The sequence below is a fragment of the Poecilia formosa genome, unplaced genomic scaffold (genome assembly GCF_000485575.1).
Source record: "Poecilia formosa unplaced genomic scaffold, Poecilia_formosa-5.1.2 Scaffold64, whole genome shotgun sequence".
Taxonomy (NCBI): Eukaryota; Metazoa; Chordata; class Actinopteri; order Cyprinodontiformes; family Poeciliidae; genus Poecilia; species Poecilia formosa.
Window position 1 is genome coordinate 1,617,118 of NW_006800003.1, and position 14,161 is coordinate 1,631,278.

Genomic DNA, 14,161 nt, shown 5'->3' on the forward strand with positions numbered 1-14,161 from the left:
TAAATGTGGATTTTGTTTGTGTCACGTTGCATGAAGCAAAGAGTGAACATGTGGAAAATAACTGTGTGCCTGCTGTTGAATGTGCTGGAGGATGTGTGATGATATGTGTGATGATGTGGGCTTGTTTCTCTTGCACAGCATCTTGTACTAAATACAAAATACATTTAAGTAGGATAAACTTGCAGCTGAAAATCTGTCAGAATAATGACCTAAAGCATATTGCTAAATTAACACAGACAGGGTCTTTTTTTTATTTTTTATTATGGTCATCTCAGTCCCCAGATATAAATATGATAAAAACCTGTGGCTGTGGCGTCTCAGGGGTAAAGCATAATCCACGTATGAAGGCTTTGGTCCTCCATGCGACCGTCACGGGTTCGAGTCCTGGCCTGATGACATTTGCTGCATGTCTTCCCCCCTCTCTCTCACTGCCCACTTTCCCATCTGACCTCTCTCAAATAAAGGCCACTAGACACAATAAACACTTAAATAAAAATAAAAAATCTATGGCATGAGCTGAAAAGAAGAGAGAATCAGACTGTGGAAGATCAGAAGTTGGGCAAAGAGGAATGATCAAATATCCTTCTTTCTGTCTACTTCATTTTAACGTAAAAAGCTGCATTTTTCTTGGGAAAAGGTGGTAAAAAAACATAATCACCAGCAGGGGTAACAACAATTGTGCTCCCAGTTCCTCATGGGATCATACCTCCAAAGTTCCTCAAATTAAAGGCTGGGTTATTCTTTAAAAACTGCTAACATGCGATTATGCTCAAGACAAATTTACCCATGAGGCTTTTTGCACTTTTTTTTTTTTTTTACTAGGGTGCCAACGGGCTTATGCGTCATTCTTGAAGGTTTAACAGAATTAAGAGCATAAACGTTGGCTTCGAACTTGTAAGAGTCCACAAAAGAAAGGCGTCTCAATTAAACACAGAGCAATCAAGGCTGAATATCTGTTTTCACTTTTCCTTCTGATCAGACTCCAATTCCGCCGTGCCTCCAATAAAGTTCCCACCTGTCCTGGAAATTGATAAAGCCACTCATCTCACTTGCATGCTTTGCCAGGAAGTGACGGCCTAATGCTCCTACTTAATGATTTCCACAGGATAGGCCGCGCATGACAGACGCCAGAGAATCAACCCTCATCCTCACACCACACCACACCACACACACACACACACACACACACACTGCCGAATACTATCTATCAGAGGGACCTTGCACTTGGTCCAGTGCATCTCAGTCTTGCCTGTGTTTATATAGGCTTGATTTTCACAACTGGAAAGTAATAGCCATCTGTCCAAGCAGGCTGCAGGGGTATCATATGTGAGCAGGTAAGTAACTGATGGCTTTTAAAATCACACATAGGTTCCCCTCTTTCTCCCTCTGACACAAGCATACACACTCGTGCGCACACACATCAAATTATTGTAAGAGACTGCAAGAGAAAGCAAGAGGGAGGAAGGGATGAAACACAGAGCAGGCGCCTGCCTGTCAAAAAAAACAAAAAAAAAAAAAACTGGCCGGCTCAACATATGATGGCCATGATTTATTGGTGTAACATATGAGACGTCTTCAGTTGAAGGCAGAGATTATACCGAGAGTCAGGGAAGTGACAGAGGTTTCTGATGATGTTGTTGGCGATGCCTGCCTCGTCCCCCCGTTCCCAGGCCTTGTCCCGCGCCAGGTTAGTGTGGGAAGGTAAGCCTCCCCGAAGCCCCTCCCCGTCGGCTTCTCCTCAAAGGGCATGTGCGACCCCGTGATGACACATGACCTCTTCAATGGCCCTCCAGAGCCGCATCTGTCATTTCCCACAATCCCGCTCCCATTTTCATCTCAGGGGTAAGCTCGAAATTGCAGGAAATAGTGACGGAGGCTTCCTCTCGCCACCAGGCTTTTGTACCAGTTAGTGTCAACATGTTAGAAATCTAGGGACAGAAATCTGCAAGACGAAAAAAAGTGCATGAAAAATCTGTTGTTTTGTTGTTGTTTTTTTTTTTTTTTTTACAGACATGTGAAGCAAAATTGTGGATTTGCCAGATAAAGACAAAAAGGAAGCATTTGTGCACAGTAATAGCAGAATAGCTGCTCTTCTTAACATCTCATTTATTCGGAGGATGTAGCGAGTGCTGATTTATTCCCCTGACTATCTATAATGGTCTAATTACCCTCTAAAAGCTTCTCCATTGGCGTCTGTGTAATGAGGCCCCTGCAGACAACAGGTTGACATGAGACTGCCTTCAGCTCACCCCCACAGCATCTTACTCCCCCCCGCCCCGAACTCTGTCCTGCTCCGGGCCCAGCCTCAGTCGAGCAACCATGGTGTGGATCGACCAGCAGGGTTCCATCTGCACAGACGGAAGCCATTGAGGTGGAACATACAGGAGAGGTCCTGACAAGATAAAGATATCAGGAGCAGACAAGGGCAAAGGAACATATTGATAGAGAAGGCCTCTCTCAGGGCAGGGCTGACACCAGATACCTGCTATTTAAAACAGTGGTTTCGCTTGCTCATGGATTTGTCCGTGCCGCACTGCCATATCCTAACCGGGAGGGCCATAAACTCTTTTGGTCCCCATCTCGCTTCCCCCTCCGGCCACTTCGTCCCGCAGCACGTCTTCATCCTCTGAGCCGTCTTTTACACAGTGTGAAGCAGACAAACACAGTCACCGCTGCAACCGCTAATGCCACTGACACAGGGCTCCGTGTTTGGCTCCTTGTGAAACTGGAATATGTGTCACGGAGTTCCAAACTGGATAATATTAAAACGGTCGTCCGTGGACTCTTCCACATAGTTAACCATTAGTGCTCCTTTTAGTCTGTCATTGCGACGGGCCCCTCTGGCCCCCCAGTTCAGGCTTCGTTGGCTTTGAGCCAGGTCTCCTCTGAGGGATGAATGTCGGGGTCCAGTCTACCTTTGGCTTTGCATTGTGTGTGTGTGTGTGTGTGTGTGTGGAACAAAGTGACAGTGAGTGGTGGGCAACAGCTGAAAGCTCAGCTGGGGGGAGGGTTGTAGTTGCTCTTTGAGCGCAGACAAAATTGTGGACCAGAAAGAAATAAAATAAAATCATATTTTGTTTTCTTAGACTGGCGGTTTTTGAATTTAGATCTGCTAAATGAAGCACACGAAAACCAAGTAATATTTCTGCTACTTGTTCTGTCTTAATTTTAAATAAAAATACGGTTGAGTGTATTTCCAAGTGAATAAATTTTGATTCAGAAGCACCGTTTTTATTTATTTCCGTCACTCTGAGAAACCAGCTAGAATATGCTGTAAACGGGTGCAACAGTTTGCTTATTTTCTTTTATAGGCAGATATTAACATGCTTCTGAGAATAAAATTAAGAAAGTTTAACAGATAGAGGACACTTAAACATCCAACCCCACCATGTTAAAATAAGAATAAGAATAGGTTTTTAATAACCGATACCTAAATATTAAACTTTTAAATAATTTCTAAAAAGGTGGGATGTTACTCATTTACATGGCAATTTACAGGGTTATTGTTAATGCTACTGTAGCCCTGGGGTTTGAGAACCACAAAAAGAGGGGGGGTTTATGTCTTTTGATAAGTACCTGGAGTTAAAAATGGGTAATGGAGTTACATAAATGTACATTTCGGTGACTTATCTATTGCAGCGTAAGTAAGAGGCTGAATCCCATAGGTTTGAGAGTAACGGAAATTTACGAGGGAAAGTAAAGGGGACTTAAAAAAAAAAGTGGGAGGAGAAAGGAAAGGTGAGGGAAAGGAAGCAAGGAAAGAAGAAAGGAGCAGAGTGTTGAGAGAGTCGTAACGAGGAATTTTGTATTAAAACAGATGGGAAAATATCTGTGTTAGATATAGTAGTTGAATATAACCATTTCTATACGCTGAGTATAGTACAGTACTGAGGAATAAGAGTTAGGAACTGTGAAGAGGACTGTGATTTATGAGGGGACCTAGCTACGGAGCACATGTTCAGCGGAACGACCAAGATGGCGAGAGGTTTCTCATAAGGACAGATATCGTTGTAAGAAACGTGTTTGAAGAAGAAAAAAAGTAAAGAAGAAAAGAAGGGACTGTGGACTCGGAAAACAGCATTGACGTTGAGGACATCGGTGGAGGAGGTTTTCGTGAGTTCATCGAGTTACCAGACGAGGAAAAAGAAACGCGGACGGCAGGATTGCTTCGGCGAACTTGAAAACCAACAGGCCTGCGACGAAAGATTCAGCGGGTATCGGACGGTTTGTGAGAGAATGTGGGCCCTGTGAGTGTGTGTGTGAAATTATACGTTTGAAATGTAAAAGGGTGTAGAATTGAGAACTGTGATTTTTGGGAAAGTTATTAATGGGTTATGTATACTGAAATGTGTTAAATTTCTGCCAAAGTTCTGGGTAGAGGGAAAAAAAAAAGTTAACTGTGTGGAAAAAATAATAATAATAAACCCGAAGTTCTGCATGGATGTCTGGGTTATTCTAGATGAGACAAAATAGGAAGGAAAATAGTAACTGAGTAGTAGTCACTACATGTAGGTGAACCTGATCGGTATATACCGGAAAGCTAACGAACCCTAGTAGTATCCCACTTGAGAGCGAGAGTTCTGTCCTGGGTCCAGGTACGGGAGCGGTGGGTGCTACACTACATTTGGGTGGGACTTATGACATGAACAAGTCAAAACTTGTAACAAATTTTCTTTGTTATTTAAGCCTGATACAAAAAAAGATGTCAGTGGAAACCCTCTGTTTGGAGGGAAGATGTTCTATTTATTAGTAAACACTCACTTGGGATTAAGAAGATCTGTTTGCTAGCAACTTTGACTTTGGCGTTAGTACTGTCACTAAAATAGCTAAACCTGCAGCAGGGAGCTTTAAAATCCCCCCATGAACTTAGCCTGTAATTTTGAACAAGCACACCTTACAGGTCCCTCCTCTTTTCTCTGCTGTGCCACAGCCCTCCCTCCACAAGAACTACCAAGAAGTTGAGAAATCGACAGTTTTCCTGCCATGTTAGCTTGTTTTTTCCACCATTGGCACTGTTGCAGCACACCGGCAATCATTCGCTTGATACGAGCTGAATTTAGGAAGAGTGTGAGCAGTATACATGAGCGTGACTGACACTGCTAAGGCAGTCCTCCCTCCTGGCTCTGATTGTTTTTGACCGAAGCAATGCATTTCTGAAAATGGCCGTAGGACAACTGGGAGGAGCCAGACAGATTATCTGTATCATATTCTACTGTTGGCATATAGCGACAGTTTTAACAGATACGCAAGAGATATTTTTTATATATATAAAAGTTTGCTGCTGTATCTTTAAGGCATAACATTTTATGGAAATGGGAATACGTTTCTGAAATCAAATGATTGGATACAAACTTTATCCCTGACAGCCCTAGTGTATATGACTCATGCATTGGCAAATACCGCTTTAGGGTTAAGAAGCTCAGCTTACTAGCAAGGTGGATTTCAGCATTAACACTGCTCTTGCACCATTTAACACAAAAAAGACTGGAATAGTAATAAACTTTGGATAAATTCTGAAAACCTAAATGCTTTCCTTGACAACTGCAGCTAACTTGTGTTGTTCACTGTCAATGACATCCTCAAAGACCTGAAGCTCAGCTTGCGAGCACGCTGGACTTCAGCATTAGCACTGTCGCTAACCCTATATCATATATCATAAAGTGTTACTGAAATAAGAACAATTTATCAAGAATGTAAGCTTGGTTGACCAAGATTTAAGATGCAGTCTTAAATCTTGGTCAACCGTAATGGTTAAACTCTAAACAAAGAACGTGGACTTTAACGTCTCCATCTTTTTACAGTAGACTGACTTTTTCTTTTTGCGTGACGTGTCCCTCCATTGCAGTAACACCCACTATAGGCCCTTCGGCCCCAGTCACCAGCCCTAGACTTGACTCTACTCCCTCCTGTCGCATACCCCTACCCCCGCCTTGTCTCACTCCAGCACTGATGGATGGTTAGGGTCAGTGGTTCAGCTGTGGAGTTCAAGCCTGCAGGCCCTGTGGAAACACCCCCATCCCCACCTCCAATCCTCTCGTCCTCCTCCCCCCCTACCACCCTGCCCCTCCGCCCCCCCACAACATTTTACTAGACCTGCTCTTCCCGCCCTCACCAAGATAAAAACAATGTCAGAAACCTAAAGCTGGACGCTCAGCTGAGAAAACTCATAACTCTCCCCATCGCACCCAAGCGTCCTCAACACCCCACTGTTAACACTTTCATTCCTCCCAGGGCCCCCTCAAATAGAAGCGGCTTACCGGGGCCACATAAATCATCGAGAGGGTCAGGCAGGGCAGAGAGTAAAGACTCATCTCGCTTTGAATGAGCAGCGGCAGGTCCCACACTGTCGCTGGACTGTGAGTTATCTCTTCATAATGACGCCTCTTGGACGTCTGTGAATGTGTGTTTGTACATGTGAATGGTAGTCTTGCTTTTTATCACGAGAAAACGTTTTGGACCTTTCCTTGAGCATTACCTTTGCCTGGGAACTCTATTAGCCCATATACTCCTTATGGGGCTGTATCCTGCAGGATTGCGCGATCCCACTGTTGTGGAGATTGAGCACCGTTGCTGCTACTCACCGCTGTCCTTACGACTCTAGTGGGGAAGTTTCTGGAGAGTCTCAGGTTGTAGGCCTAAATCTGTACTGACACACACTCTGCTCTTATGCTAATCACAATGTTTTGGGTGTATTGAACAGACAAGGGGCTAAGGGCGGGGGGACTCGGTTCAGCTTGGAGGCTCGACGAATTCCAGTAGTCCTGAAACATGGCAATTATCAGCATAAGCCTGCACTCCGACCCAAACCACCAAAGCAAGCGGAAATGGCAGCAATCAAGCCCGATTTCCCTCCGAGATGCTCGACGGCCCGGACACACACATCCAGCGGAGATGGGCCCTCCGTTATGAAACAACCAGAGCTCCGCAAGCCCCCTGACAGATGGGAGCTGAGCGAGGGCAAGTCCTGGGGGCTGACGGCAACGCTGCCAAAATTGCTGTTGGATTGACTAACAATTAAGATATCAAAAGAGATCACGGCAGCTCACTGACAGCTGCTTCAATTGTTTGCACCTGCTCCTCTGGTGTTCTGCACATGTCTGGCATGGATTAGGTCGACTCGTGCTGGCCACATTTCACCTTTCCACAAGTGATTTACTCCAGAATCATCCTCCGGCCTCTCCAGCTTGTTGAACACGCCCTTTAGCTGCTCTCCCATTATGAAGAGGGTGGGCGGGCGGAGACGCGATGGCATCATTATCTTTGTCATTAGCAGTGTTACTACACATTGCTTACGTCTCTGCTCTCTGTTGTTCAGCTGCAGCGGTGTGGTAAATGCTTCCAAGCGCTGCTTTTGTTTTGTAGGCATAATTGCTAAATTGCTACGAATGCAAAAAAATAAAATAAATAAATAAAATAAAAATAAAATACACAACAGGGAAAGTAAATTATTAAGCACAACCACTTTTGGTTAATATATTTCTAATGAAATTCAATTCAATCCAACTGAGAATCCACACTTGAACATTGCTGTTTACAGACACGCTCCATCTAATCTGAAGTTGAGCCATTTCCTGAAAAACAAGGGGTGTGACAACTTTTGTTCACAGCCAACCAATAGAGAAATAACATGAAAGATTTGGGATTCCACTTACAGTAAAGGCTGGTTTTTACAAGGAATTGGGACTTCACATTCTTCAGAGTTTTATTTCTATAAAACGTATGAAAAAAAAAAACATCAATCGTTTTTCCTCCTTCACAATTATGTGAAGGAGGATTTTGTAAGACAGATGCACTTTGTGTCCATCTGTCTTACAAAATCCAAATTAAATGGTCTGAGCAGACTTAACAAATATGGTTATGAAGAAAAGTTTGCATTTTTGATAGATGCGTGTATCTTAAAAACAACAACAACAAAAAAACAACAACTACTCAACGAATTAATTAGGTTTTTGCATGCACATATTAGATTGTTTTCAACTTTTGAAGAAGAGTGGTTATTTTGTTGCAATAAATTATCTTTGTGTTGATTTAAGATTACCGGTAAATTATTTGCGAATCTTGACGCACTAATCCATGAACACTGAGAAACTAAGAGTTTAATGTTTGCTTTAAGGAATATTGACCTAAACTATTTTAATTCTCCATATTCTACCTGCGACAACACAGGTGCTGTTGAGCCTGAGCTGCAGTGATTTACCTACTGATAGACTTCACCACTTGGGTTTTAACCTGGACATTAGTTTTCCAAATGCACCCGAGTTAAAAGTGGCATCTTGTGTGTTTGTTTGCAGGTGAACAGATGGTCAGCATCCCTCTTCATTGTTCCCAGACTTATGTTTGTAGAGGGAAACAGCTGAAGGATAAAGAGAGAAAGAAAGACAGACAGACAGAGCGAGAGAGAGAGAGGAAAAGAGAGAGAGGGAGGGACCAAGAAAAAAGACTGGGGAATATATGCTCACACACACATATGGGAGTGTATGCACACATAGTGGTGTGTTTGTATGTGTGTGCGTCCAATTATAGTACATGCAGTTCAAACATGGCAGCTACCTATTATTATTATTATTCCCTTCAGATCCATTAAATCCACATCCTTCCCCACACAAAGAGGCTTGGCCTACCTGTGTGCAGTGATTGTCCAAGATCATAAATCATGGTTATTTGTTTTTAAACCTCATGGAAAGTTTTGTCTTTGTGCGCATATATGTATTTTTCCTATACATAGATCCAAAGCTAACACGCAAAAATATTTCTCAGAAAACAAAAACACACAGCACTTATCCTCATCTCCCCTTTTTCTGCCAAGGGGAGGAAAAAGACTGGTTGTAGCCGGTACCAACCCTACTGGATCCCGGCCAGTTCCCCCGGACCCGCTAGATCTTATTCTGGTGTTGGCCGTTATGGCTGGTTGGTTACACTGTGTAACTCTAGCTCAGCCTCTGACACAGTACAGGTATGTCCCCTGTGGCCCAGATTACCAGGGGACTGTGTAAACAGCCTTGCTAATCTGAGGAAGTATCCTGCTGGCAGCAACCACTTTGGTATTTCATTTACAAATTCACCGTGGGCATCGCAAGACTGATAGTTGAGGGGAAACATCAACACAAAGCAAATTCTCTTTAGATTTTTTTTTCTTCAAATTTTGAAAACAACAATTGAAAATACATCTATAGATTTACAAAACTCTACAAAGACTTTTTTTAATTGTCTTTATCAAGCTAAATGCACTGTTGATGAAAAAATGTGTGTAAAAACACTGACACTTTTAAAAGCTCCATTAAAAAACAGAAATAAATAGTTGGGTATTTCTTTGACTGAAATCACAACTACTTTCTTACAGAGGACAGTGTTGAGAGAGATTTCAGTTTGGAGATTTGGGATGAATTCTCATGAAGAGTCAAGCTAATGAATGACAAGGAAGGAAGGAAGGAAGGAAGGCCTTTTATCACTGAAGGAAGGCCTTAAAAGAGTGTGTGTGAACAAAGTTAGTTGTACATACATAGTCATAGACCAACATACAAATGGAATTTGTTTAAATTGAATTTTTCTCTCAGCATATTAGTTTTTATATTAATAAAAATGTTTAATTACAGCAAAAATAATCTTATTTTTTGTTTTACATTATGCACTAAATAGCTAGACCTTGCATTTCTAATGACGACCATTTCCTTTCAAAGTAATGCTACAGTGTATAAAAGGAAAGTTTTGCAAATTTTAAAAGTATAGTTTATATTGACGCTGTCAGGTAAAAAAAATAGATAAATATGTGTTTTTTTTTGTTTCTGAACAAACCCACAAAAGCTGTTTCCTTCCAAAGAAATCTCAGCGACTGAGAAGAATAAGGTCCAAAATCAAAACAAGCATTGCACCTGTTGCATCTCACTATAACCAACATCAAAAATGTTTAGTTCAAAATCAATACCTGTGTTGCATATCGACTTAAAAATGCAACCAACCTCAAAGAAATTCTCCGTCTCACCTGCTTGACTTTCTGTAATGGAAATTTTGGACCCCCGTGTCTTTAAGTTTCTTTAATTTGCTAACAGCTTGGGGTAAGACTACTTGGTCATTTCTGAGGCCCTCTTTCCATTGTCCTGCATGTCATCTCCAGGCAGACACTGTTTATATATTAATGGCTGCGTGATGAGATGGCCTCTGTACAAGCCTGACCTTACTGGATAATTGATTGTGTAATGAATGACATGATGTGGTTCAGGTTTAGTTCGAGCCGCTGGAACGCAAACGCAGAACGATATTGGTGGCGAATATGAAATCTTGTCTTAAGTGCCTTCAATCTGAATAAAAACTGAAGGAAATTGTGTAAAAATCCTGACAGACGTAAATCATACATTTAAGTAATTATTCTTAGTGTGGAATACAAACATCTCCGAGTGGTTTCTTTGATGACTTTTCTTTTGCAGAAACTAATCCTAAGGCCAAATGAGAGGAAAAAAATGAGCATTCTTTACTGACATGAGTGTGTTTATAGAAGCACAACTCTAGCATGAAAAGAGAGAGGCATGGAAGCACTTCTCTTCCTCAGAATAAAGTAATTAAGGCTCTCGCGTGTGTTTTTCTTTTTTTTTGGAGCCCTGTATGAGCCAAGGAACGTAACTCCCCGTATGCAAGCTGATCATCGCTGCAACTTGACATTCTGACCCGGACATTTAATTTATTGATCTTCATTTTATTCGGATGTAAAGACCTTTTGCTCTGTTAAATTAATCCAGGTTAATTTGGCCAGGCCCCTTATCCCACCCAGCATGAATGGGCCTTCTGTTGGACAGGGCAGGCCCTGGCCACCCAGTTTTATGGGAATCTGCAGTGAATTAGAAAATCTGTCAATGCGAGAGGAGCTACGCGGCGCGGATATGCCGTGTCACTCCACCTGTAAAAGAACTGCTCTTTGTCCATTATCTCCCAGGCTTACCTGAGGAGAGTTAACCTTGAGGTCAATAACATCTCCATGGTGTTGCATGACTGGCTGGGCTTGGGCCGGGGGGTCTGAGGGGAGGCATTGTTAACATGCAGGCTGTAGACCCACACTTCCTCCTGCTTTGGCTCTCCTCGTCAAATACCTCTGGGAAACAGATCTGTAAAGAGCAGCGACAGGGAGCCGTAAAGATGTGATCACTTTCACAGGAAAGAGTGGCCACTGTACTAGTTGTGCTTAATATAAACAGTTCACTTCTTTTTTGAATAAAGTTGTAGCTTCAAAGTATATCTGATTTCTCGGCACTGTAGAAGACCCTTACGTGGAAGTGTTTAACCCGGATAATGCACAGCTCCTGTGACTATTTTGTTTTATTCTTGTAGCTAAGCATGATGGTATTATAGTATAAGCATCCTGGATTGGAGTATGATTTGTTTGTCCATTTGTGCTGCTTCCACTGTAATCTCCCCACATGGTGGAAAATAAAGAATAAGATTCTAATAAAGACTTTGACTCCAAGGCAAAAAACCTGTTCTGCCGCATTAGTGTACACAGAGCCTTGGAAAAGTATTCATCGTCCTTTAACTTCCCTCCCCATTTTGTCGCACCACAACCACAAACCTCACTGTACTTTATTGCGATATCATGAGATCGACCAAAAGTAGTACAAAATAGAAAGAAAATCTGAAAAGTGTGGCATGCATTTGTAGTCAACCCCCTTACGCTTGCTTCTGAATGATTTTGGAAGTTACCTAACTAGTCAAGTGTAATGTAATTTCTGTATAGATGTAGGTGTTCTGTAAAAGACCTCACAAGTTTGCTACAGAAGCTCAGTGATCAAACAGAACCACCAGAACTGAGGAATGCACTGAATCAGTCAAGGGAGAACTTTATAGGTGGGGTTACTTTGTAAAACATTATCCTAAACTTTAAACTTGCCAACTTGTGGAAGAAGGTGTTTTTTTTTTTTTTTTTTTTTTTTTTTGCTTACATGCAAAATCTCTGTGTGTGTGACAGAAGTCTTAAAATACATATTACAAAAGCAAAACATAGTCATGGCAGCATCATGCTGTGGGGATACTTTAAATGATCAGAGAAACTCAATGTTCAAGGAAACTCTACTGGACTGCAAATGTTCACTTTCCAGCAGGACAACGATGCTAAACGTACAACCGGATCCATAACCGAATGATTTAGAGCAAAGTGTAGTCACGCGTTAGAATGGCCCAGTCCAAGTCCGTCCAACCAAGAATCTTTGGCAAGAGTTGGAAGCTGATTTCACAACCTAACCTCACTGGGCTGGAGCAACGCTCAAAAAACAAACCGTGAAACAGCGGCAGGGGTTGCAGGAAGCTGCTAATGAAAGTTTACTTGCAGTGACATTAATTTGATTATTATAATTTTTGCATCTGCTCAGACCTCATCCAAATCGGTGCATAATTCCAGGTCAGCCGGGTGTCTGTTTTGAAACGCTCCTCTGCTCAGACGGAGGCATTTGAATAGGATGTGGCCCACATGTAAATGACAGGTCGGGAGAAGTTTGCTGTGAAAGCAGTCGAGCAGGTGCAGAGCAGAAACAAGTCCAGGTGTGCTGAGAAGGACAAAGACCCAAACCCACTCCGTGATGCTGCTAGCCTTTTGTTTATGGACACCGGTGATTTATAATTTAAGGTGGAAAATGACTTGACTAAAATATTCATGCTCCTTTGCTGAGTTTTATTCTTGCAGCACAACTCTTCATCAGACGACCCAAGGAAAGAGGGATTTGCCTAATTTGAATGGATCTTTTTTTTTTTTTTTTTTTAAGTCAGCCGAGCGTTTGTCAACAAACAAAAGCCAGCAAAGCGAGACAGACAGCTCTGTGCTACGCAAGCTGACAGCAAATTAAACAGTGCTGGATTGATTACCGCTGGCCGTCCAGCATGGATTCATTTTACCAAACAAAATCAGAGACGGATGTCTTTTATTGAGACGATCATGTGAAAGTTTTTTCCAGAGTTAAAAAATAATTTTCAAACGCCAAAGTTCTGCCGCATATACATTGTTGTTGTTGTTTTTTTTATTATTATTTTTGGTCACACTTAAGTGTTTAAGATCTTGACATTTATTTTAACAACAGACAAATAAGTCTGATGTTATTTGTGTAAAAACATAAGTCTGGTTTAAAATAATGATTTAACTGATTAAGAGGACAAGGCTGAGCTTACCCTTGGCAAATTTCTGACTGAACCACAACCACCATCCTGTGTTTGCAATAACTATTAATGAGTCTTTTATATCGTGTGTGGAAGAATTTTGGTCCCATCTTCCTTGCGCAATTGTTTTAACTCAGCAACATTGCAGGGTTTGCAATTGAGCTGAAAGTCACAAAAACGATAGCCGAGCATTTTACTTCCAGATTTTCTGGTAGAGAGTGGACTCTTTGTTTCCATTAGTTATGATAGGTCCTGAAGAAGCCCCCATATGATCAAACTACCGTACAAACACTATGTCTGACTGTCGGTGTGACGGTCGTTTCTGAAAAGATTTGTAAGTTTTATGTTAGATAGTTCCACTTTTGTTTCACCAGTCTGCAGAATATTTTACCAAAAGTCTTGGGGATAATCAAGCTGCTTTTCTACAAGTGTGAGAAGGACTTTTGAGTTCCTTCTGTTAAGCAGTGGTCTTATTTTTTTTTCCCCCGGGGTCTTTCTTGTGGGTTAATTAAGAATACTGATCTACCTTTTGAAGCAAGTAGAGGCTGTAGTGCTGTGGATGTTCTGGATCCTTTTGTGACCTCCTAGACAAGTCTTACTAAAAGGCTCTCTTTTAGTAAGTTTGGTTGTTCGGAAACTCCGAGGAAGGCTCAACATTTTTCCATATTTCCTCCATTTGTGGACAATATCTCTCATTACGGAATGGTGTTTAGTCATCATCTAAAAGTGTGGTTTTGTATTTGCTCAGATTATATTTGCCTAATATTACACTTAATTGATAAGATGAATAATTAAAGTGTGTAAAAAAAAAAAGAAAAAGCAAAAAAATCTTCACACCACTGCAGAGCAGGTTGTTAAGGTTTCAACTTGTGATGTAGAAACAGAGGATCATCCCTACTTTGCCATCTTTTCTTAGAAAACTATCCCGTTGTCACGCTTCTTAACAGCCCCAAGGGGGGAGGGTGTGGGGGTAAGAAAACATGTTGGTGCCAAACATATCACCTGTTGCTTGAGCAAAAATAGGCCACGACTC

General features: G+C 41.8%; 1 long non-coding RNA gene across 1 annotated transcript in view; it reads right to left on the bottom strand.

Annotated features, from left to right (window-relative positions):
* Nucleotides 1–1,498: 1,498 nt before the first annotated feature.
* LOC103139775 (uncharacterized) overlaps nt 1,499–14,161 on the bottom strand; it is a 40,381-nt gene continuing 27,718 nt past the window's right edge. Inside the window, exons 2-3 of the long non-coding RNA XR_001662416.1 lie at nt 10,931–11,093; nt 1,499–1,942 (exon numbers count right to left, since the gene is read on the bottom strand). This is a non-coding gene — a long non-coding RNA (uncharacterized LOC103139775). The remainder of the gene's footprint in view (nt 1,943–10,930; nt 11,094–14,161) is intronic.